At 41.6% G+C, this 26,303-nt stretch overlaps 1 long non-coding RNA gene across 1 annotated transcript in view; it reads right to left on the bottom strand.

Annotated features, from left to right (window-relative positions):
- Positions 1 to 26,034, bottom strand: part of LOC150016195 (uncharacterized) — a 54,342-nt gene extending 28,308 nt beyond the window's left edge. Inside the window, exon 1 of the long non-coding RNA XR_016510038.1 lies at positions 25,902 to 26,034. This is a non-coding gene — a long non-coding RNA (uncharacterized LOC150016195). The remainder of the gene's footprint in view (positions 1 to 25,901) is intronic.
- Between the last annotated feature and the right edge of the window lie 269 nt (positions 26,035 to 26,303).

The raw sequence follows: 26,303 nt of genomic DNA, 5'->3' as shown, positions 1-26,303 counted from the left end.
TAGATGTAATTAAAGTCTATAGTCAGGTCATCTTAAGTAAGGGAAATGACCCCAGATAACTATGCGGGCTTGATTCAATCCATTGAAAGGCCTCATGAGCAAAGCTGAGGCTTCCCTGAGGAAGAAATTCCACCTGGCAGCTTTACCCCACGCCTGTAAGTTGCAGCACTTGCCTCGCCAGCCCCCACAATCACAGGAAACATTTCCTTGCAATTAGTCTTTTAATGTATCTTCTTCTAGTTCCATTTCTCTGACTGAACACTCAATGATACAACAACAGGACTGAACACATAACTAAATATGCTGTGGATAATGAGAACCACATTTCTCATCGTCTAAGAAAGAAGGGGGAATAAGGAAAGAGGGGAGGGCTAGAATAAATAAATAGATATAGTAATAAACATAGATGTGCATGCAAGCATAGGTTAGTACGTATCTGTTTTTCCTAGCTCTGTCCACTGAAAGGGCCCTAGAAGCAATGAGCTCCCTTAACACCAGGATCTGGGTTTCTGAATATCATTCTCCAATAAAAGAAATCAAGGCTTCTTGGAAAAATGGGTGACTCCAGAGCTGGGGAAGCAAAAATACAGGATGAGCCTGAACATCTCATGGTGGCAGAAAACTAGGAAGTGCTCCAAAACATCAAAAAGGAACCAATCTGCAGGGGCTCTTAACTGACCAAATCTGGAACAACATGAGCAAAAAAATAGTTAACACTTCTGGATTGTAATCCTTAAAATACCCAAAACTGCATTTTGATATAAATAACAAATACACATGAAAGAGAAGAGACAGCTTTCTTTACAGAATAATTTCCATTAATAAAGGTCAAAGAAATGAAGCAAATATTGGGTTGGTCAAAAGTCCATTATGTTTTTACCATAGGATGGCTCTAGTAGTGCTCAGTTGTCTTTAACTTCATTCGAAACAATTTTGTTAGATTGTTTTGTGACAGATGTCATATCAGTGTGCATTTTAAAAAATTAGCAAATTTGGTGAATTTTTGTGCAGCCATTTTAATATTGAAAATGGAAAAGATATGCAACATTTTCAGTGTATTATGCTTCATTATTACAAGAAAGGTAAAAACACAACTGAAACACACAAAAAGATCTATGCAGTATATGGAGAAGGTGCTATGACTGATCAAATGTGTCGAAAGTGGTTTGCGAAGTTTCTTGGTACTATCGACCTTCTGGCCAAATAATTCTTTGCTGTGGGGGTGTCTTATGAATTGGAAGGTGTTTAGCAGCATCCCCGGCCTCTACCCACTAGAAGCCAATAGCAGGAGATAGCCAACATACTCAAGATATCTAAATCAATAAAGTTATCGGTGAAAATGAAAAATGTGTCTTTTATGAAAAAATATAACAGACTTTTTGGGCAATCCAATACAAAATCACTATTAGGCAAACATTATATTAAAAACTAATGCAGTGAAGATCCACTAATGAATGCTAAACTATGGCAAATTAAGAAAAGTTTAAGAAGAAACACAAAAATTAGTCTCAAAGTGTCTCCCCCCAAATCTTTAGCAAATTACAAAGAAAAAAATACCACCTTTACAGAGAAGAAATTAAGCAGACATCACCTTAGCCAAGTGGTCAAAGTAAGACAGTCATCTTCATGGACGCCTAATGATGCACCAAGAAGAGCACATTACTTCTATGACTTAAAACTGCACAGAGAACACATGACGCCCAACCCCAAAAGAGTGACAATCTACGAAATAACTGATCAGTACTTATGAAAAGTGTCATGGTCATCAAAAATTGAGGAATTGTCAGAGATAGGAGAAGACTAAGGAGACATGATAGACAATGCAATGTGAGATCTTGCACTGGATCCTAGAACAGAAAAAAAGACATCAGGGCATAATCTGGTTAAATTCATATCAGATCTGTGTTTTAGGTACTGGTGTTCTGTCAGTGTTAATTTCCTGGGTTGGATCATGGTTCTGTGGTTATGCAAGTTGAAAACACTAGAGAAAGCAGGGTAAAAGGTGTGCAGGAACTCTGTACTATTTTTAGAATTTTTATGTAAGATTGAAATTATACATTATAAAAAGAAAAAAAAGAGAGCTAAGGTTAAAAAAAAAAAAAAGATCCAAATTTGGCCCTGCATTTTTTAAAAGTTTTAAATATAGTACAGTAGTCTGGATCTTTCTAATTTAAAATTGGAAAACTGTGTACTTCTCTTTTTACTAAAAATAAATATTATAAATATCAATTTTCAGTGCCTTTTAAAGAAAATATGTGTCATTATAATCGTATCCTCTGTGTCTAAAATGAAAAGTAACTGTACTATCTAGAAAAAAGAAATCAAACTGAGAATTTTGTTAAGGACAAATGTATATGTACTTACACATATGTGAGTATGCAAAGAGAAAGGCCTGAATGATTCATTCATTTTTTTGTTCATTCATTGCTTAATATTTTTCTACTAAGTCCCTCTGATATTGCAGGCACTTGCCAGGCTTTAGAGATATAACTGTCTTCAGGCTAGAGGAGCACACATTCTAGTGTAAGAGACACAAAAGCCAAATAAACGAACATAGAATACAGCACACGCTAGGATGCAGTCTATCAGACACAGGACGCTGTGATAGAGCCTAGGGTGGGGAGAGAGAAACACATAAGCACCCGCCCCAGCAGCCACGAAGCAGTTTAAGGCCTGTCACAGGAGCTGATCCACACTGGCCCTCCAGCCACTGTGGGTCTGCCCTGCGGAGGAGCAGGAAGGGGCTTAGGGATTGTCAGGGAAACACTACACAGGTGGCCACTGTCTCCTCCATGTGGTGGGGCCTGTGAGGTGTCTTATTTCCCTCCAAACACATTGAAGCTTACTTAAGGAAAGGCATTTATTTATAAAAAGAAATTGGGAGGTATTATTTCAATTTTCCACTGCTGTTACCTGTAGATTTCTGGTAACCCTGAGATTTTCTATGGAAATCCTTTCTTCTAATAATAGTGTTCAGGGAAATGATAGAATAGAAAATGATTTCATTTTCAGATTTGGGAAGACATGGCTCTCTCTGTATGAAACATATTTAAAAGTTTCTAAAATCTAGTATCTCTTGGCTAAGAAGCTCAGAGTTAGTGGAGAATCTACCAACTCTAAGCACTAAATTCCCAACTCTGCAAAGTTGCCCACTGTGAGAGATCTGAGCACAATTACTGGTACATGGAGCCAATTCCTGGTGTGAGCCTCCCGTATTAGGACAGTGCCATAGGAAGAACAAAAAAAAAAAAAACCCCATTAGAGAGGACACTGAAGACACATCGTGTCCCCATTTTGCACCACAGATTTACAAATGTGTAATACACGTATCGGTTATTTACTTGAAGAAAACAAGGTTTTTTTAAACTTTAAAGGGTGAGTAAATATTTTAAAGGTAGAACAGAAACCACTGTCAGTATCTGCAAGCCCACAGCTACCTCTATGTCAAAGGCCACTCAAGAGGGATGAGCAAGTTCAGGTCATAGTAAATTAGTGATCATTGCTCATGGAAGAACTTTAGAACAGGAAAAAGTGAGAACTAAATTGATACTATATTGAACGACCACAATGCATCTGCATTTTTTAAGCTTTCCCAATGCCTTTGTGCAATGCTACAAAAGCATTTTCCTTGCAGTATAATACTTCAAGTCCATGAAAATGCCCATGAAACAAATTACCTCCTAAAAACTGTGAGGCTAATTCCACTCAGAAAAATCATAGACAAAAAACAGGTGCTTATTTGCCTAACTGGCCATTCACAGGCCGGCCAGTTCCCTGAAGCAGGAGCACTGGAGGCACAGGCGAGATTCTGGTCTACCATTCATGCCTGCATTTAACTTCCCAGACCTGTACGTGTAGTAGACTGAATAACGCCCAAAAAGTGTTGAACATTTTCATTGTCAATCAAATTATCACTCTATCTTCAAATGATTAAAACAAGTTATATTTTTATATGAGGTGGCAGATGTTCACTGAACTTGGGATAACCATTTTGCAACAAATGTTAAGTCCTTATGCTGCACACTCCTTAAACTTAAGAGTGCTGAATGTCAGTTATATTTCAAAACTGAAAGAAATGCAAACAAACCAAGTTATACTTTTATCTCATCCAAGGAAATCCCAGATTTATAAAAAAAAACAGTTCAGTACCATGCAACTTCCACCCCAGCCTGATGGTCCAAGACTGCCACCAGCCTTCTGGGTTCTAACTGAACCAGACAAGACTGATATTCTTTCTTTTAAAGATTTTAATTTTAATTATTTATTTTATAGAGAAGGGCCAGGGAGGGAGAGAGAGAAGAAGAGAAAAAGTGATGTGCAAGAGATAAATTGACTGGTTGCCTCTCGCACACCCCCCAATCGGGGACCTGACCTGCAATTCAGGCATGTGCCCTGACCAGAAATCGAACCGGCGACCTTTTGGTTCACAGGCCTGCACTCAATCCACTGATCCACACCAGCCAGGGCAGGATTGCTATTCTTATATTACTGAACCAATGCTCTCTTCAGCTGATAGGACAATGAAACAATAATCCAAGAGGGAAAGAGGATAGAAATAAGCACTCAGCTGCTATGTCAGCTTCTACATGCTCTGGCCAGCAAACCTGCCAAGTTCCATGTAACTGCCCATTCTCTTGACCCTCCCTCCAGTGCGTATAGAAGGACGGTCATCTCCTGATATCAAGTCAACTGCCCACTTATCCACTAGACCCCAAGGCTCTAGTTCTCGGATCATTAATTTTTCACTGACTTGTGGTTGAACCAAAATTTCAAACTAAAAACACAACTAAGTCCTTCTTACGCTTAGAACATTCTCTTTTCTGGCTGTCATTTCCTAAGGAGATGTTGACAAAGACCTTCTTAAAGAGGGTTAGTGACCTTGCTGAAGGCTGTGCTCTGTCTGCATAAGATTTACTTAAATTTATGTCCTTTTCTTTTTAGACCTCACTGTAAAAGTAAAACAAAAATTAAGAATTCAATGCTGTTGTATTTACTGCTGATGTTACCACTTTTGAAAAATTAGACTAATTTGCACCTAACTAGAATATATTCAAATGGTTCATTTAAAGCAACCATTGGTACTGTTTTAAATAATTTTAAATGAGTATCTGGAATTAGAGGAATGAGTCTGTTTATTTGTTTGTGTCTTGGGAGGGAGTTGTTATTAACTATTCTTTACAACTCCTAAAGACATCAATGGGAAATATGTATCAGTTCTATAAAATTACAAACTTCTCATATATAAGTACACTCAACAGAGATACTCGTGTCTGAATTACACATGTCAAGTGTAATTCCAGTGTAAATGATGCATGACTTAGCATCATTCAGACCCCACAGGACTGAATTTTCATTTCATTCATACATGCACTAAAATGTTAACAAGGGAGAAAACAGAAGGGTGGGGGCAAGAAAGGCCCATTTTCAATTAGTCATTAACTTCTGATGAAAGCCAATTTAAACAATAATGAAATGCCCTACTAATAACAAGCTTGAAATACTAAAATCCCACTTCTCCCTTTTAATAATGAAGTTGGTTTTCACCATCCTTTCTAACGGAGCTTGCTAATGGGGCAGGTATGTGATAGGATTATTGTCAGGACTTCTCATGGCCCTAGTTTTTCTGTTCTTCATCTGTGCTGGTGGAGTCCTATTGGTTACCAGAATTATACTTTGAGAAAATTAACTTAAAAAAATTTTTTTGCAACATGGAAGAACAGCAGTAACAAAAAAAGGAAAGCTGAAATACAAAAGGCAGTAAGTGTTTTTAAAAAGAACCTAAGGCACTAGATCAACAGTAAATCTAAGATTTAAAAAATAAACCTAAATATAAACATACCGGAAGAAAAGGTAAACAATGTTAAAAGGAGGAACAGATAGGGGAAAAAGGAGTCAGTTCAGTAAGAAATGAACTTCAAAAGCACTAAACAAAAACCTACATGGTACTCTGCTTAGAACACAAGCAACTGAATACAAAATACAGACACACCAATTTTCGGTCTAGTTTCACACTCAGTCTAAGAGAATAAGCTTGAAACTACCAAACACAAAGAAAACCCAAAAGGTTTCATTCCCACTCTGTTGGCAGCCCCACAGTCTCTCTCACCTTGCCCTCTCTCCTATTGGTCCACCTTCCTTGGCCCGTCTGTCTCCTTTTCCTCCCCGTGACCCTCCTCCTCCTCCCCCTGTGGGCAGCAAACAGAGGAAAACGACAGGGTATGTAATGCTCTATCATTTAGGGTGTCCAAGAGTCAAGGCACACAGTTAGATGATTAAGGATTCTGTGGTTTATCCAACGAGTCCACCTCCAGCTGTCCCAGCAACTATGTCGCCGACACTATGAAAACCCCTCCAGCTCTCTGTGGCTGAGCCAGCTTAAATCACTTGTAACCCCACTTTTTCCCACCGCCTCCCCACATGTTCATCAACTTTGTCAGCAGGAAGCAAGCAAAAGCCAGGCTGGGAAAAGGCACCTGAGAAAACAAACACACCAACAACACAGTAGAAATAATTGTTTCAACATGAACTAAGTGTTTCCATAATCACACTATTGAGACTTCAAACTAGGTGAATGAATGAACAATAGCATTACTAGACTGACAATATATTGAAAACAATTTGCTCACTCTATCTTTGAATTATGTCACAAATCAGCTACAGTCAGAAATAAATGCTATTATTAACTTGGTAGATTAAATCTTTGAAATTTTAATATTCCATCATTATTCATACATCTCTAACAATAAGACCTGACTTTTTCTTAAATGTGCCAAATAGATCATTTTACAATGTCTCTTGAATCACAGCTATAGAAATTTCAATTTGGCAAATACCTTATTAGATAATATTCCTCTTAGGAAGCTGCATTTCACAATATTTTCTTATACAGCTATTACAAAAAATAGCAACTGATGAATAGTTTCTCAGTCTTCAAAAAATAAAATAATAAAATAAAAAAAACACAGAACCACCTGCATTTTGACTTGATTAGAAAGTTGTAGGGGATTCCAAAGAGAGGAAATGCTCAAATCCTGGAAAAATGCCTTTTCCAATTCCATGATAGGATTAAAACTCCCAATGTAAGGTGCTTTGTGTCAAAACCTATGTAAAAACACACCACCTGCTTTGGGACTCAGCACTTTTTACTAAGTACATGTACAATTTTCAAAGACTACTCATGAAGTTACTTTTACCTCCTCATGAAAAATGACTGTTCTAAACAAAAACAGCCAGCCCCTGGAGAAAGCAATTTTCTGAGCACTGCAACGCTCCGGTGAGCGAATAACAGATGCAGGCTGCCCTGGCAAGCCAGTGCAGAGAGCAGGCAGGCGAGTGGCAGGGCACGTGGCAGGGCTGGCCCCACACATAGGAACACCTGACAGTGCCCAGGGCAACCGTCTCCGGGGATGTCTGCAGCCAAAGAGCAGGGAAAAAAGGCATCCTGGAGCCTCCCAGAACCGCAGAGGAAAGAAGTGATGGTCGGCAAGGACCTGCCACCCAGAGCAGATCGATGGGCTCACTGTCCCCACTTCCGTAGAAATGTTTGGAGTCAGATAACATTCCTATGAGAGTGATCCAAGCGTCACTCTTACAGTTTTCTGAACTCTTCTACCAAGATGAAAAAACATGTTTGACTAGCTAAATAAAGCACATAAGCAACTTAAATTAACTCAGAATGGCTTAAGATCTTAAAACCAAACAAACAGCCTCACTTTGATCACACAATCTTATTTTTTTAATGATTGATGAAAATGTTAGAGACCACATATTAATGTGAGTAGTCATTTTTCATACACTAACTATGCTCCCTGGTATACTAAAAAGGGGAAGCTTGTACAAAACCATCCTGCCTACACATGTGCCGGATCATCTGCAGAAGAATCAAATCTAGATACTCAAATAAGCAATGTTCTGGAGGTGACAAAGAACCACACTTCTTGGAAAAAGTGTGCTGTCCTGGCCACAGAGCAGGATCTAATGGCCCAATAAACTCTGAATAGCTTAGGTTTTCATTCTTTTCCTCTACTTTGAACAAGATACCAAGCAATTACTTGTTAATGTGGCCCCCAAAACCCTTTTTTCTTATGACCCACTCTGATGGCCAAAAAGAAATTCTAAAATTCCAGTTGAGAAAATCATCTTACTAGGCACCTCCCAAGGGAAGTTATTTTGGGATTCTTATGTTAATGAGAAGCCATAAACCACTTTCTGAAAGAGGTTACAGACCCTATCTTGGGCTCCTCCCTGTAGACTTGATGCCCTCACCTTTAATGCAATAAGCAAATGAAACCAAAGTTTCTACTGGGTGGGTGAAATTTACATTGTTATGCTAACACCCAACCAAACCTTCCCAGCTCTGCAGGACCAGACACCAACCCTAATAACAGTCACCTCTATCCAGAAGGCAAGAAAGAGTGAAGCAGCTTTACAGGAGAGCTGTGAAACAGATTAATTCTATGCTGGCAGGTTCTTCTCCACGTGAAAATCCTACTGGAAGTCGCCAAAGGCAAACTGCCAAAGTCTCCTGAAAAGAAATGATCTCAGAGTGCTCACCTACAACAAGAAAAGGAGGAGGAAGAGAAAACAGAGGAATGAAGGAGAAAAAGGAGAAGAAAGATACCCATTCAACTTTTAAGTGAGACCACTGGCAGGCGTCCCATATAAACTCCATGCTTTATACATCAATTAAATACACTTGGCATTCAATAAATTACATCAGAGGTTGCCACAATTACCAAGGTCAGTGGGCTGAAGGAGTCCATTGTTATTTTTATTCTTATTTAAACAAAGGCATCCCTCCAAATGAACAGCCCTGGAGAATGATATCTCACAAATGTATGGCATACTCTAGCTTTGCTTTCTGGTACCAATTCCCCTCAGCTGAAACCCTAATTTAATCTCATTTTCAACACCCCAATGCATTAAGAGAAACCACCAGTTAAAAGGTTAAAAATATAATCTGGCAGTTAACACTGATGCTTCTAAATTATATGCTTCACGGAAGCAAACGTGTTTATTTTGCTGCCACACTACCTAAATCCTGCGCCTCTGGGCACAATCAAAGAAGCTGGGGATGGCGCACTACACCACACCCCCAGGGAGATGCTGCAAAACCCAAATCCGCAGAATGTCAGTGAACCAATGGAACTGCACCAACGGACATGCCTTCCCTACAATCTGCTCTGACAGAGAGCTAAGTGGCCTGTAATAGATAACTTTTATTTACAAAATTTTATTTATAGGAATAAAATCTTTTAAAAAGATTTTCATAGGATTCCTTTTTTCTAGCTTTCAAATTCAGTGTTATTCAATGATCACTAATGTTCACAGGGATCAACAAGGCGAGCCTAAGCCGTCAAAGCAAGACTCAGCAGACTCCATATACTTACTGCATTTTATCAGCATCCTCCTCAGATTGTATAAGTTTTCATCACAAGGAAAAAAAATTGTGATTATGTATGATGATGAATGTTAACTAGACTTACTGTAGTGGTCTTTTCATAATACATACAAATATATCATTATGTTGTACACCTGAAACTAATATAAGGTTATATGTCAATTATATCACCGGAAAAAAATCCTCTATAGAGATTTCTACTTAATCATCAGTTAATCTAAAACTTCCATGGTCCGTAAGTATGCCACGCCTGAAACACCCTGGGTAACCGAAATTCTTACTATATAAAGCTTGGCTCAATTTTCTTAATAAGCAGAAAATTCAGCAAATTGTTAGTCTCTTTTTACCCAATTACTTCTGGTCCAGAAGAGACAAGAGTTCTAGCTTTTGGAATGTTTTCTATCAGAAAACTAAAGGCCGTTTTTGATTTAAAAATAGTCACCAGGTGTAGCTAATACATTTACAACGAAAAGTCAAAAATGTCAGCTCTTGGAGAAGTCTCACTTCAGACAGATCTTCAATAATAAATTGACTCATCAGCCACCAACATTCTACCAAAATCTCTGGGCTACCATCCCTGAACATTATTTCTCATTTTGAGAAAATATCTGCAATTTCTGTATCTTTTTTTTATTATTATTGAGAGCAGGTGTCCATAATATACCAGAAAGAAAAATCTACAAGGCAAAAGGAATCAGCCCAGTACTCATCATAAGACAGTCTCTTTTTATGAGTCAATCAAAACTGAATGAAGAAGTTCATCAAACCAGTTTACAAAACCACAGTTCACAAATCAAATGGACTGCAGCCCCCTGCCAGCGATTTGCACTCACACACACTGAGGACAGACCATTTCCCTCCTACTCGTTGTCAAGTCATGAGGCAGGCAGCACACATGCTCACAGAGCCTGACTTGTGTGAGGTTGGTACTTAGAACACAGCTTTGGGGCTGCAGAGACGCCGAGAAGGACAAGGGCCTGAATTCAGAGTAGTGTATACCACCACGCCGCACTCTGCTATGTGTGCACCGTGTTTTACTACCATATTTTCCTTTCATTTGTTGTAAATCCCGTGGATAACCTGAATTTTAGACAAATCGTTATCTCTTATGGTCCCTATAAGAACTAGAGTGGGAACAAAGAAAGAAGACAAATATTCACTGGTGAGTTCTACAGACTGCAGTCTGCGTGTGACACTGGCCTGGGGGTAGAGGGGGGAGTCAGAATAAAAGAAAAGCAGGGGAGAAAAATGGCTTGTATCCCTCTGCCGTACACAGCTCTCTCCAGCAAAAGAAACATTTTATGGCAAGATCTCTGGTTCCTTGTGAGAATGATTTTTAAAAAGAAAAGAAATGAAAATAAATAAATAAATAAACAAACAAACAAATAAAGCTGAAGTTGACTTCCAGAGTATCCCACCTGTCTTGCTTCAAATATATAACAAGCTGTACTCAATACGGTCTGATGGAAGGGAAAAGTCAACACACAAGTATATCTGTAAGGACATAAAAAAAGAACACATTGAATTCGGCTAAACAGCAAATATCACATATACATTATAAGCACAAAGCTGTCTAAAAACCTAAGGAAAGGACTTGGAAAATAGAAGATGCAGAGTGAAAAAGTGCAGACCCAGCCAGCACACGAGCACAAAAGCCCACTGTGATAAGCATCAGGAAAATATAATGGAAAGAATATTTATCTGTGGCTTCAGGGAGGAAAGATAAGACACCAGAGCAACTAATTTTGAGTAAAAATAAAGATTTATCACTGTCAAAACATGTTTGGATTTGTTGCTTTTTCTTGAAAGATTTTTAATACTACACACTAAGATCATTTAAAACTGAAATTACTGTCAGCTCCAGACCACATCCCTGTAGTCATCCACTTTAATCCCTTCTCTTTCTTAAAGTTTAAAAGGAAAATTGAAAATTTACCACCATCTCATGTCAGGGCCAAACAGACAACTGTCAATGAGCGCCCATCAATGTATGTCCTGAAAAACCATGCAACTTAAAAGATGCAAAGAAGACAATGCTTTCAGGAAGCTAATTAAAGTAATATAAATAAACCAAATACCCATTTAAAAGTCAATAATCCATTCTTTAAAATCAGAGCAGGGAGCAAAGAAAGGAGTAGGAAGCCATCATATTAGAATGCTTCTATTTCCAGGGCAGCATTTCTTCATCCACTTGATAAAATACCCTTGACCACACCCATCCATCCACTCACCTACCTGCCTGCTGAGTGCTTGGTCCTACACAAGGTGCTGGGACAGAGAGCAAGTGAAAGAGACCTGCCACTGGCCTGAAGGGGCTCTTGAAGAAGGGGACATTTACAAGGCACAGAGAGCCCATTCAAAATAACTGCTGCAGGCTAGAGCAAAAGGGAGGAGGAGTCAGGAAGGGCATCATGCTGGAAGTGACACCTGAACTACATCCTAGGTGAGCAGGATGTAGCAGAGGGAATGAGGTGTAAAAACCACAGTAGATGAAGAAAAGAAGAAGAAAGTTCTATGAATGCCTAATGGGGGTCGGGAGGTAGGCCCAAAGGGCAAAAAAGTAGGTTCTCTTGGGCTTGACATGGGGAGATGTGTCTTTCAAAGTGTCCTTTCCTTTAAATACCTAAGAAACTTATTTTCAGAAACCATGTCCTTAGCCACAGGCTAGTCTTTCCGAGATCTTTTGAATTGAATATCTCAGTGGATATAATAAACCTGCATTTCTTCTCTCATATACCCTGACTGAACAGATAAGAACCTTAGACATCACATGGCAATTCCTAATACTTCACCCCACCCCACCCCAAAAAACAGAATTTGTTTCGGATAAGCTATTAAAACATATCTGCTCTGATCAAGAAAAATATCTTAGGCTTATCTAGCATTAATCAAATTCTTAAAATGAAGGTCGGTTAGCTAACACTTTAAAAAGCAGGACATACAGTATGTATAAAATGAAGAATACAAAATATTTTTGTAGATGGACAATAACTAAGTGTATGCAGAAAAATAAAAATATTTTTAACATTTTTTTCTTTCTTCCAAAATTTCATTAATGTTCTTTATATATCAGCTTTATAGCAAAGAGCTTTCTTAATTAATTCCATATTAGCCGAATATAAATGGTTTGCTTAAAAAATTTCCATTTACAAATTTGTCAGTGGAAGAAAGCTAAGTGATTAGTGCTGATGATTAGTGCTGACATCTAAAACTCATAAGAACCTATGACATATAACTTAAAAGTGGTTTAACCCTAGGAGAAATTGGGGTGAAATTACTACACAAGCAAAATGGAAGAGTACATGATTTATGGTAACTAACATGATGAGCCTTCAAGTCAATTAAAAAAAAAACAAACAATTAGGTCACAGAAAAATTCACTTCGACTGAGTTTAAGGAGCCCCGCAGAGCCCATCTCCTGAGGGAGTAGAGTGCTATTGTCCACATTTGATCTGAATGGAGGTAACAGGAAAAACAGGGGCAAGCATCCTCTGACCCTTTCCGTTGGCCCGAGAGGAGCATAAAGGGAACTGTTAGCAGGCAAAGCCACCAAGCAGTGCGGAGGGGCCGGCTCCCTGCAGGGCTGTCCCCCTACACCATGTCCACCATCCCAGATGGTCCACTGAGGACATCACCAGCATTTCTATTGTTATAAACACAACTTTAGAACCTAATGCCAAACACTAAGATCGTTATTAAAAGTTATTACTGACAGTGATGTAGGATTTATGCTTTGAAAAGTAGAATATGTGTAAGTTTTAGAATCTGAGACCTGGATTCAAATTCCTAAACTTCAAAATAGTTTACTAACAACCAGGCTGGATCATCGGAGTCCCTCCAATCTCCTGGCATCTCTGTTTCCCCATTTCTCTACAGGAGTGACATCACATCCTCTGAGGCCTGCTGAAATGGAGCAACTAGCACCTGGCAGGGGCTCGGCCCCCTTGCAAGTCTCTCACACTGTGCAAGGGATCCCAAGTTCTTACTGCCTCCTACTGTCGGTGAACTGCCAGGAGAATGAACATAAGGGGAAAGGAGAACCACCTTCTCTTCCGGGGCAGGATGCAGGATGTGGGCGGGCTCCCCTAGAAGCTAGAGAAGACTGCAGGCTTGCCACCATGGGTGAACTGTAGTCAGCAAAATCAAGGAGCAGTTTGATTTCTTCTACAACACAGAGTCTATATGCTTAATTACCCAGAACAGTATTTCTACTAATAAACCCAAAACGTGAGCTTTGACAGTCATGGGAGGGGGTTGGGATGGGAAAATGGGCACACAGATTATTATACTGATTAAGATTTGTGTCTTTTCTCTCCCATCTGAGGAAAATGTGAGTTGTAGTTTTTTAATATTTAGAACAGTAGTACAGGGGCAGAGAACCATTATGAGACACTAATTCAATTGAAGGGCATCCTAGGGTGTGTAAACCACTCAAGTTTCACCCTTGTGTAGTTTATTACATTATCAGAACCACCTGATTGAATTAGTTCCCTGTAGTGCTTCCAAGTCTCTGCTTTTTCTCAATATAACATCTAATATTGCTTATCAAGATGCTATATTTGTCCTTTGATATTTTGCCATGCAATACCTTAGGATGTCTATTTATTAAGAACTTTTTTTTTCCCCCAGAAATCCTGGGTCTAATGCGCCTCAACACATCTGTAACCGAAAAGGTTTAACTGCCTTCACAGGAAGGCTGAAACTGTACAGCATGAAGCTATGCCAGCTTCCAGAAGGGTCTAAGTCAACAGCTCCATCAAAGCCTTCAAGTTGGCATCTGGTCTAAGTTAACACTTAAAATAAACAAATAAAAGACACTTTTCCTGGCCTGTGCTTTTTGGATTAGCTGAACCAGTGTCACTGCCAGAACAAGCTGTATTAAGTACTGTGAGTGAGGAGACGAAGAGGAACTATGAAGGTTTTTTCCCTTAATCAATACTAACAGGAAGAGCAAGAGACAGGAAAGGAAAAATCAACATACAGTGACATTAGTATCCAGGCAAAGACAGACCTGTACTTGAGAAGACAGAACTTGAAGCCCCTTTCCCAAGCTACAAACAAAATACACATGCTAGCCTAAATTATCACCAGTAATAGCAAGTGAGAAAAGAAAGATTTTAGGGGTACATGCCACAGCGCATGAGATTAGAGAGCTGTTCTGCACGAAGAATAACTCAATGCACAGCTTCAAAATCAGAGAAATAAACTTTGAATTATTTTGGATTATAAAAGCAGGTACTTCCTTGAAGCATTAATTTAATTGTAATATAGTCCAGTAAATATGAATGCAGATGTGAGGAGAATTCATATTTTTACTCGTAGGAGATCATATATTTGATTTTTTTTTAATACACTAGGAACATTAGTGGGCCAAATAAATATGTAGGCAATTTCCCCAAAAGAGTTCAGATATGTTGTGAACATTTAAAATTTTTTTAATCTTACTAGTAACATCATTAAATGAGTAAAGGTTTGCTACTATGTTTAGTAAGAATACCCAGTATGGAAAGAATTTGGTTAAAAAATTAATAAAGTGCAAAACCACACACACAGCAGAGGGATGATTTATGAACAAGCGTGTTGAAATCAGAAAGGCCTGGGTTCAAATCAGAGCTCCGTCGATCCTGGACCAGTTTCTCAATAGCCATGCATGAGTGATGGTACCCATCTGCCTTGGTCAGAACATAAGAAGGCCAAGCGTGAGCAGCACTCTGCACAGGACCTGACTAAGAGAAAGCACTCTTAGTCAGCCTTAGAAAGCACTAAGACATTATCTCTGTGCACCTACCCAAAGAAAGAAAGAGCCAGGCCACCAAGTAGCAACAGCCTAGCCAGAATTTCCTCATTCTTGGGGTGGGGTGGGGGGGCTCAGATCCTGATGCTCCCTCTTTAATGATGATTTTTTTAACTGTGCGCTTCTAATCTAACCAGGGATCTGCACTTCAATTCAAAAGGAGCAGAGAGCCCTGAAGATGAGGCAGAGGTTACATGGGAGTAATGGGCAGACAGGGAAAGCAAACAGGACAGTGAGCAGAGACCCTGTACCTGCTGCAAACAGAATGTGAATCTGCTCTGCTCTCCCAGCAACAGGATTAATACACCACCAGACAGGCTGTTCTATGGGCAATACAGTCCCACCTGTCCCCATACTTGTGCTGCTGGGGACAACTGAGCCAGAGACAGCCGAGACCCTGGGCTACCATAACAGCCTGTAGGAGGAACACCCAGTTATTCCTCCACAAGGGTGGCTCACGAATGGTCTTCACACAGCCTCCATGGAGGCTGGGGAAGGAGGGCCAGGGGGCTGCAGATCCTCTCTGTTGGTGGGCACACCATCACTTGGTCATTCAGGGGAACCAAGGTTCCAGAGGGCAGCTGGCTGAGAGCATAAAGGTTCTTTGATTCTTGGTTGCTCTGCCGGTTGGGGTTTGACCCCAAAACATTCACAGGTTCCAGCACAAGCTTCCAAACCACACTCCTGAGTGAAAGAATGATAGCTTTATCCCTCCATGACCATCTCTCAGGGGAAGGCTAGGGCCAGCATGAGCTACTGTCCCATGCAGAGGAAGGGATGCAGAGGAGGAAATGAATGACAGAAAACACAGACCCTTTTGGAGATTTCAAATAAGTTCTGTCCTGAGAATGAGTTAACTCACCTTCTCAGAAAGCTGAAACTGGGCCGGCTACCTCCACTGGAATAACCGATATAAGTGAGCTTTTCATCCTATTATTTCTGCTCCCAACTGCAGTGCTGAAACATTCTTCTGGCCCATTCACTGTCCTAAACCTGCAAGATGCTGGTCTAGATGGCCTGCTGTACTCAAATCTGTTAGATGTATTATTTCATGTCAGGTGGCCTTTAAAGGACTGAAAACCTGTGTCACATATTAGCCATCCTTGATGAAAGCTCCTTATGTACGAGTCTACCAGACGCATGGTTCTCAGCTAAGCTAGGCCATTCTTCAACTGCAGTGCCTCAAAGAATTTCAGGAGATAATATTGATTATGGAGATTAACAAGTGCAAAGAAACTCACAGATGACTTACACCTGATAAAGTTATTCCACAAATGCTTCTGTTAGCTAAAATTTTCAGATCATATAGTACTTAATATTTGGAATAACTCATCTAAAAGGCTAAAATTATGCTTATTAACATAATTGATAACCTGAACAAAACAGAAAACCACTCAACAAAAACCCGGTGAATTCTTTTGTATTAGTCTGTCCGCTCTGACAACTGAACCACAGGCAGATACAGTGCTGGGTGTCTGACTTGTCTATTGCTGTGTAACCAACCATCCCAACATAGCAGCTTAAAACAAGTGGCACTCACAGTTCTTCAATTTGTCAGAAACAGCTCACCTCTGCTCAATTGGCTCAAGGATCCAAGATGACTTCTCTCACATGTCTGCGGCCTCCACCGGACTGCCTAGGGCTTGGCCGGGTCTCCTCTACTTTTGTAACCTCTCACCCACCACAACCATTCTCTCCAGCAGGAGAGTCAGGCTTCTTTTCATGGCAACTGTCTTCTCAGAGGGTGTTATGACATAAATTTATATATTGAAGTTCTAATGCTCAGTATACCACAGAATGTATTTGGAGACAGGGTCTCAAAAAAGGTAATTAAAGTTAACTTAGGTCCTATGGGTGGGCCCTAATCCAATGTGACTAGTGTCCTAACAAGAAAAGGAAGGGCCACCAGGGCTGGACACAGACAGAGGAAAAACAGAACAAAACAAAACATGTGAAAACACAGCAAGAACAGCCATCTGCAAGCCAAGCAGAGAGGCCTCAGGAGAAACCAAACCTGCTGACACCTTGATCTTGGACGTTTACCCTCAAAAACTGTAAGAAAAGTAATTTCTGTTCTTTAAGCCACCTGGTCTGTAGTGTTTTGTTATGGCAGTTGTAGTAAACTAATACAGAGAACAAAAACAGAAGCTACAACACCCTGTAAGGCAACATCAGAAGTCACAAAACTTCGCTTCCTTTATACAGACTGGTCAAAGCAAATCACAAAACTAGCCCAGATTCAAGAGGAGGGGAATTTCCTTCTTATGGGAAGTCCAGCCCACAAATTTAAGGAACTACTGCTGACTGTATTTGAAGATAGCAGGGGAAGAATGTGGGATCAAGTCAAAACCCAGAGTTCTCTTATTTGGTCTCCAATCTGGCTGCAAGACCAACTAGGAAAGCTGAGTAATGTCCACCTCAATAACATGGCCATTGGGTACAATCCTTTCATTAGACAGTTTATAGGGTTAAACAACTGAAAGCTTATTAACTGAAAATAGTTCAAATATGTGAAAAACTATGTTGAGAAGCATAAACTACTGACAAACACATCAAGGAAAAATACAGATTCTATCCTGAACCCAAACTATGATACGATGCAATCTCCTGTATGACAGCAAGAATCCAGTCTGCCTAATTTTTTGGTGTGAAGCATACTACTTTGTGTCTAGAATCCTTGTGCAGATAAGGTAATCAATCAAGTGCTTGAGAAAACTCTAATTGCATCACAAGTTCCATGTTCCATGACTGTGTCGCAGGAAGCACAAGAAGGCCAGGCATGGGTGGGAAAGGAAGAGGGACTTCTGAGGCTCCTTGGAGGCACTGGGTAATAGGAAAGAACAATCTTATACCAAAAGCCTAGAGGCCAAACACGCAACTGCCTGCTTTGGTTGGATTCTATTAAACCAGCATAAATTAGAATGTAAGTACAAAGCTTGAAATAATGCTTCTTATCCTGAAGACAGATTCTGCACAAGCAGAAAAGCAGGAAACAGAGTTAAGTGTTTGAGAGTGAGAAGCATTATGTGGATGGCTAGAAATAAAACCTCAATAGAGAATGACTTGCAATAGTCTTAAAACCTGCTACTGAAAATACCCCCGATGCATATTTATTAGGTTTGTCATCCAAGAGGCTTGTATTCCATAGCATTTCCAGCCATCATTAACAGGCACTAATGACCACAGCCTTTCAACGCCACGGTGGTGCACTGCAATGCAGCTCAGAGCAGCTGGCAGAATCAGAACAGATGGCCTGCTTCCCTTCAAGGCAGAACTTTCTGCAGGTGACAAAATGACTGTTAGGTGACTGACAAAAAGAAAAATAAACAAAGGCTGAAACTGGAGTACCTGATGTCAGTAAAGTAGGCGGTTAGTACTGCAGGGAGCCTTTAACTCAGGCCCTTACGGTTTGGGAGGATTGTTTAGAAAGCCACAGCAGTGCTACAGAATCTGCGTTCCTTTCAATTCGAGAACCGTTCACTGAGCCCCAGAGACACCTCAGAGCTGAGTGGGGCACACTGGAGTGTGTCACAGAAACCCATTCCTTCAAGACACTCGGAGAGTACCCACCATAAAGGTGTGGTCCGCACTTTAAGGGGGGCGGAAGTCAGAGTTCCTACCCTCAAAGGGAAGCCCAGACAGTTTCAATGAGCTCTATTGCAATGCAAGTACCACTCTGGGCAAGCAGCACAGTAGACTGAACCCAGTTTGTGTCTAGGAACGTTAAATAATTGTCCTTATATTTGTTCACACTTCTCTTTTCCCTTTGGTAAACTGTGTACATACTTTACCACCTTAACTAATGGAAAGCTAGGAATCCTCTGGCTGTAGGAGCAAAACCCACGCAGGGTAGCTTAAACATAAGTAAATAAAAACTGGAAAAGGTGGGCACTTTCAGAGGACACAGGACTATTTTCTCAGAAAAGCTTTTCCTGATTATTCTGTCTACAATGATCCCGCCACTACCTTATCTGTAGCACTTTACCCCAACAGTTCCCACTCCTGTCCACCCTATCACCTATTTCCCCCCTTGTCCTGCTTTACTTTCCTCATAGCACTCTCTGAGATTAAACATTTTATCTACCCTTTTGCTGGCTGAATTGCCACCAACCATGCAGGTCGGGTCATAGTCTATCTCATTTGCTGCTGTGTATGGCCCAGTGCCTAGGGCAGTGCTGGTCCTCAGTCAGTACCTTTGAGTCATTGAATGAATGAATGACCGACTACACAGAACTCCAGGCAGGGGATGCGACAAGGTCTTCCGAGGGACTAGAACCAGAAACCGGAACCAGGACAGCTGCCTGCTAGCTCACACTGCATTCTCTCTGCCTGTCTCTGGGGCCCCAGCCTCAGCTTCTCTCTCCACTTCCCGCTGCATCCCTCTTTACTTTCCCCACTCCCATTTCAGAGCTGAAAACCAGCCACAGTCTCTCACACCCTTAGGATAAAATCCATAATCCTTCCAATAACTTACAAGCCTTTCATAACCTGTTCTCCCATTCTCACTCTCTCAGTATTTCATTCAGCCACTCTTTTCCCTGGTTCTCGTGAGGAGCAATTGGAGCACTCACCCCTGGGTCTCAGAATACAGTGTTTCCCCTTCCTCATCTCTCTTTGCCTCTCACCTCCACTGGCCATCCTCTTCCTGGCACAGGGTGAGATGCCTGTTAATGCTCTAAGTTGCTATCTCCCTAACTGGACTATAGGCTCCGCAGAAAAGGACCAGCCCTGCCCTGCTCATCACTGCATCTGGGCAGAGCATGGAGACACTCAAATATTTCTGGAATAAATAAACGAACTGTATATGGGTAATGACTGTTCACTAAGGGTCTGTGACAAGAACAGGATAGCAATTCACAAGGGACAGGAATGTGTCTGCCTTGTCTAGCTGTATTCTCTGTGTGGAAGAGTAGACACCCTAAAAATATTTGTTGAATGAATAAATTACTGGCTTGCCTAATGTAACTCCACCCCTTTTTCTCCCACTTGAGAAAACATACCAGAATGCAAGTGAATAAAAAAAAAAATGACAGTATTAAAGGGACATCTTTGAATCATTTGAAAGATCCACACTTTATTACTTGTCATAAAGTACTGGCCACATACCTCAAGCTTGATCATATGAGGCAGTTGAGATACTGGTTGAAAATAGTTGATTTAGACAAAACTAAGAAATATGAAACATTTTTTGCTCTCATTATTTTATTTTCCAAAAGATGAAGGTGACAATAAGTCCAGCAAGAACTAATAACAAATCATTCTTACCCTCACTTTTCCTTTTATAAAACAATTCTGCACACCCCAGGAAAAACCTTTAATTAAATGGAAAGAAGTTAAAAATACCTTTTTCTCCCACACCAGTGAAGTCAACAGATTGCTGTGGTCTCCATTCAAAAGCCAGTCTACAGCCCCACACGTTTGCTTCAGAGAGGCCACCGTGGATCCCTGCACAGCAGATACAAAACCACTGCCCAGATGTGGCAATATTAGTCTGCCCCAAATATAGCAACTAGCATGTTTTAAGGTTGGTGGGGGGGCAGGGTTCTGGGTACGTGCTTTATCTTTTGCATAAAACATGTCTGGTAAAATTGCTGGGACCTGAATCAACCTGGTTTTATTTTTGTTTACATAAAACATCCCCAAATATTGATCACATGATGAAATGCAACCAAAAATGAATAGTCCTAATGAAGGCTTCAGTCTTGGTGTGTTTAGAGAGAGAAATAAATAAATCTGAGCAAGCCAGACGAGAAGCCATACAGACAGCCACATACCCCAAACAAGGCTAAAGTTAGTAAAGGAATATATAGCAACCCAAAGCCAATAACATCATGACCCTTAATAGCCTACAGAATTAGACACTCCGTCCACACCAACAGATCTGAGCTCTTCAAATCAACCCACATACCAAGTGACAATGAATGACAGTAAAGATTTTGCTTTATAAAAGACGAAAGAAAGAAAGAAAGAAAGAAAGAAAGAAAGAAAGAAAGAAAGAAAGAAAGAAAGAAAGTTAGTTCAAGGGCCTTTAGTCTATCAAGTATACTAGTGTCTGATGTCTTTGGGCCCAAATTAGAGAGGAGGGTGAGAAAAGGGAAAGTGTTAGGGTATATTTTAAGGTTTCTTATTACTGCCAAGGGGAGGGGGAGTCAAGGCAAAGTGCCAAAGTGAAAACAAAAACAGCATCTAGAAATAAGGAGCTGCTTGTTTAAAAAATAAAGACCATAAACTTTTTAAGCAATGGTCCTCTGTCTTATTTGATAGAACACTATACCATCCAAAGGGAAAAAAGTAGGTACTTCCTGAGCTTCATCTAGACCTTGGTCAGTTTCCACTAAAATATTTCATTTTCAGACATATGTATAAGCCTTCATTTTCGAGGTTTTAACCTGTTTTTGTCCCAAGGATCCCATTAGCATTCTGGGAAAGCCTGCTGAGAAACATGTTTTTAAGGGCATAAAGTAAAATACAAAGGATTACAAGTAAAGTCAACTACATTTAGTTATGAAGATAGTTTTAAATCGTGACACATTAGTAAGTGTAGTCTGTATATATGCAGTAACTAACAAATCTAGCAGTAAGTCTGTTTGTTGTCTATTCTCACAATTGAGTGAAATGCTAAATCTCAGTCTGAGTTATAGTGAAAACAAGAGATGCAATTTTTCTCCTAAGTTCAAGGACTCCCTGGATTGCATCTGTGGACCCTAGATGAAAAACCCTTGGCTGAAAGAGCCAATAAAAATCCATTTGTGAAACATCAAATGAAAAGTAAAGCCTTGCAAGATATACTATCCATTCAACTGTGAGGTTAGAGAAACTAAGAGTATAAGCAATATTTTCCCAAAAACCATGATGGGCCATTAGTCAGCAAGAGAGCTGTATGCTTCAAATTGAATCCAGAAAGGGATTCAGCTCCCATAACGCAAGTTACAAAAAAAAAAAAAAAAAAAAAAACACCTGAAGCTTTGAGGAACTGACAGCAGTGAAGTGAAAAAGCAGTGACCTGGCAGTGTAGTGCTCAGCTCAGCTATGAACTTAAAAAAGTCTCCTTCCTTCCTGGAGCCTCAGCTTCTTCATCAGTAAAATAAAAGGGCTGAACATGTACTGGGACTTTTTGGCTCCTTCAAGCTCTAAAATTCTATCTGATTATCTCTTCCTTATGCTAGCTATTTCAACCTACTTAGCTTAATTTCAAAACATCATTGCCTTTCTTAAACTTGGAACAGAAAAGTTTTACCAAAGTTAAATGCCCTCACGTACAGCCTAACACCAATGGGACAAATATATGTCTGCCACTGTCATTGTTTTAAATAACCTGTTTTGCACATACCTACTTCATAAAAAGCAGTCACAGTATTGGTCTTTTCTGCTATTTAAACAGAGTTCTCATTCAAATTCTAGCAACATCAGCTCAAGAATATACAATATCAACACAAGCCAGGGTACCTAGAATACATTAATTATACATTTTCCACGTTTCAGCCAATTAACAGTACTTCAGGGTACAGACCAGGAAGGCCCTTGATGACTACCTAATTAGCGCTAAAAACACAGAGACAGTGAGGGACTAAGCCAAAATCACAAAGCCAGTCTATAAGAAAGCAGGAATAAAATCCAGGTCTGTACCTTCATGTTCTCTCCACCACACCAACTGCCTCTCAAATCCTGCCACACTTCCCCAACTTTAAACCTGTACTCAGGTTTAAAATAAACTGTGAAAAAGACCTCACAGACCAATCATTTTTTTCTACCTTCAATGTCATGAGCACAACAAAAAGTTGCAGATATGATAAATTCACCGGTTGGAGTCATGAAATAATTCAATTCCATTTACCTGCCAAGAAAGTGATGACCCTACTAAAATCTTAAATACCTGGAAATACCCTTAATACTGTGTAAGACATGAAAAAACGCCTAAGTATTTCTACATGGACACAGATATATACATATATAGCTTCTAACATATACATATATACACACGCACAGAGACATATACAGTACACACACAATTCCTGTCTGTGCTCCAGGATTTCTCAGTGACATTTTACTATAAAATTTAAAGGAGAACTGGAAAGGACAATCACACAACAGTTTCAAAAAAAAAAAGGAGAAAGCTTTGTATTTTACAAAAGCTTCTATCAATATTGGGCACTTTTTAAAATTTTTATTGTATTTTTTCCATTACCATTTAGTCCCCTTAGACCCCCTCCCCCAGAAATCATCACACTGTTGTCCCCGTCCATGAGTCCTTTTTCCTCAATATTGAGCATTTTTAGATCTCAAGATTAATTTTATCGGTAAGAAAATCTACAAATTATCTGTTTATCAATATTTTATGTCCTAGATGATCAGGCATGCAAAGCTGATATTACTTATTGTTATTGCTGCTTTAAGAGGGAAGATACTATCTCAAGTCCTAAGGATGGAATATGAATTAAGGGTCTTTTTAAAGCCCACCTGCTTTCTCCTATTCCCCCACCATTATTTGATGCATTCAATATTGCCAGAGACTCAAAAACCTACTCTCAAAAAAGAACAGAAAAATACCACAGTTCTTCTTAAGTACTCGAAAACCAAACTAGCATCTTCTTAGCAGTCTGGTCTCAACTCATGTTTCACTTCCTCAGAGACTTGCCCTGACCTCCTAAAGAAAACACCTGCCTAGAGCAGACATTCCCTGAGTTAACCCACTTCTGCTGAACACTTGGCAACACCTGAAATTGTCATTTATTATTCATTTGTTTACATGTTTCTCTCTGTTTATGCCTCCCACATCACACTATAATGAAAGCTCCTTGTTCCCTGCTGGTCCTCAACGCCTACACAGTGCTGGCACATAGTAGGTGCACATGTGACTGCTGAGTGTCCGGTGAGTGCCAACTCTGTCATACTCAGTGTCTCCTGGAAAAGCATTAGAGAACATGCAATTGGCCATGTGTTTCCCTAGCCTACTTTACAGTAAGCCTATGATACCAGGACAATCTAGGGTATAAAACCTTTCTAGGGCATTTTAAAGCTAGCTCTGAACCCAACACCTCTCCAGGCCCATTCACACATGGCTTTTCTGAAACATTTTAACAATGATTTCCTCAAAAGGAAATAATGAGATCAAGTTCTGGCATATGTTAATCTTTCCTGCCAGGATCACAATGTTAAACATACTTTGCAGCCAGCCACACAAACAGAACCAAACTCCACAAAATTAGCTTGGGCTGAGGTTACATAAGAGAAGCTAAACCCTAGTTTGGGGGGGGGGGGTGTTCCTGACATCCCTCCCTCCTTCCAGTGAACCCTAACATCTGTCTTTTAAGCGCAACTAGATGCAGATGAGAAAAACGTTTATTGTCACATAGCTTCAAAATAGGCAATGAGATTTCCAATAACACAGCACTTACCACTGTAGCAACAAAGTGAGGAGGACTAGACAACTGGGAGCTGTACTGTGTCTGGAAGCTTCTCTTAAAAACACTTGTATAAAATTATTTTTAAGTCGGCAGTTACTTCAAGTTACTCAGTTATCAAAACACTTTCTTCAGAGTTCTGAGGTTTCCCACACTCATGATTTCTCACATGGACGCTAAACCTACCTATCAGCACTCATGATGTTCTCAATACACGTCTTGCAACAGAGAAGGACAAAAGCGCGGGTTCCCGGGAGTGACACAGCCAAGGGAAAATAATCTTTTCTCCTCCAGTACTAAACCCAAGTTGCTCTTTCTCCCGAGTTTCCTGCACTTCCCCCTCCCCACGCCGTTCTCCTTTCACTGCCCAATTTTACCAGCTTTAATCCGGCGAAGCCTCCCTCCCAGCTTATTAAGGGTAAACAATAGAAATGTCACAAGGAAACTCGGTAAGTAGATGAAGTCTCTAATTGCTGCCGTTTAACGACTGCGGATAATTACTATCTTCAAAATGTGGTTTCCACAAGCGAAGAGGGAGCCAGGAAGGGCGCCGAGGCTGGCGAGCTCCTCGCCGCCGGGAGGACATCTGCGAGGCCGCGGCCCGGGGTGGAGGGACAGAGGGGGTGCGGCCGGAGCCGCTGCGTCCCTGCCGATCCAGGACGCGCACGGCGCAGAGAACCGAGGGCCTGCTGGCCCGCCCGGGTCAGGGACAGTTCACTGCCCGAGGGCTGCGGCTGCCTGCCGCGGCCACCATAACAATATGCTACGCGCTACCCGCGGACGCCCAACCCCGGGCTCACAGGGAGCTGGGATAGAGGGCCCCTCGGGGCCGGGCCTCGCGAGCCTCCCAGCTCCGCCAGTCGAGGGGTCTCCTGCCACACAGCGAAGTGCCTGCGACGGTGGCGCCTCAGCCCCGGCCCCTACCGACCCTCCGGGGCCCAGCACGCTCCGGGAAGTCGAATCCCTGTCCCTGCGATAACACCAAGGACTTCGTCCGCGAGTACTGAGCCCCGCGGGGCGTGAGGTAGCCCCAGTGCCCGCTGCCGCCTCCCGGGACCGGCCCCACTCCTCCACTTCCTCCCCCGCCGTCCTCCGTGCGGATAGCGCATCCCAGCTCCCGCCTCAGCGCCCGCTGTCCCAGCCTTCCGAGCTGCTCCAGCCGTTCCCAACGCCCTGGTGGTCCCCAAAGAGTGCCCGAGCCACCCCGCTGGCACCGCTTCGGGATGCGGGCGCGGGCCAGCTACCCAGCCCGGAGCGCTCGCCGCCCGCCCCCAAGCTTCCCGAGGTCGGGGATGCCCGGACTCACCCCAATACCACCAGCTCCCCATATTTCACCGGCTCCTTATTGGGGGCGCAGTGCTCCTCCTGGTCGGGGGAAAACATGGAGCCCCGCTCGGCGGCCGCCGCCGCCGCCTCCGCCGCGATCCCCGCTGAGTCCGCGCCGCCGCTCCAATCCCATCCCGAGAAGGGGGTGAGCGCGCCGGGGAAGGGCACGGCGGCGAAGGGGGCGCGGGGCGGCCAGTCCCGAGGCTGCTCCGTCGTGGCTGTGCGGCTGCCCCGCCGGGTTCCCTGGAGCTCCGCGAGCCGCGGCCGCCCCGAGCCAGACTAGACAACAAATGGGACTAAGCAGCAGGGGACCTGCTCCCGCCCAGCGTCGCCGCCGTCGCCGCCGCCGCCGCCGCCGAAGCCCCGCGGGAGGGAGGAAGGG

This window comes from Furipterus horrens, unplaced genomic scaffold (assembly GCF_987537825.1).
Source record: "Furipterus horrens unplaced genomic scaffold, mFurHor1.1.pri manual_scaffold_3, whole genome shotgun sequence".
NCBI lineage: Eukaryota > Metazoa > Chordata > Mammalia > Chiroptera > Furipteridae > Furipterus > Furipterus horrens.
Note: the sequence above shows the minus strand (reverse complement) of the source record. Positions and strands in the feature narration are given on the sequence as shown.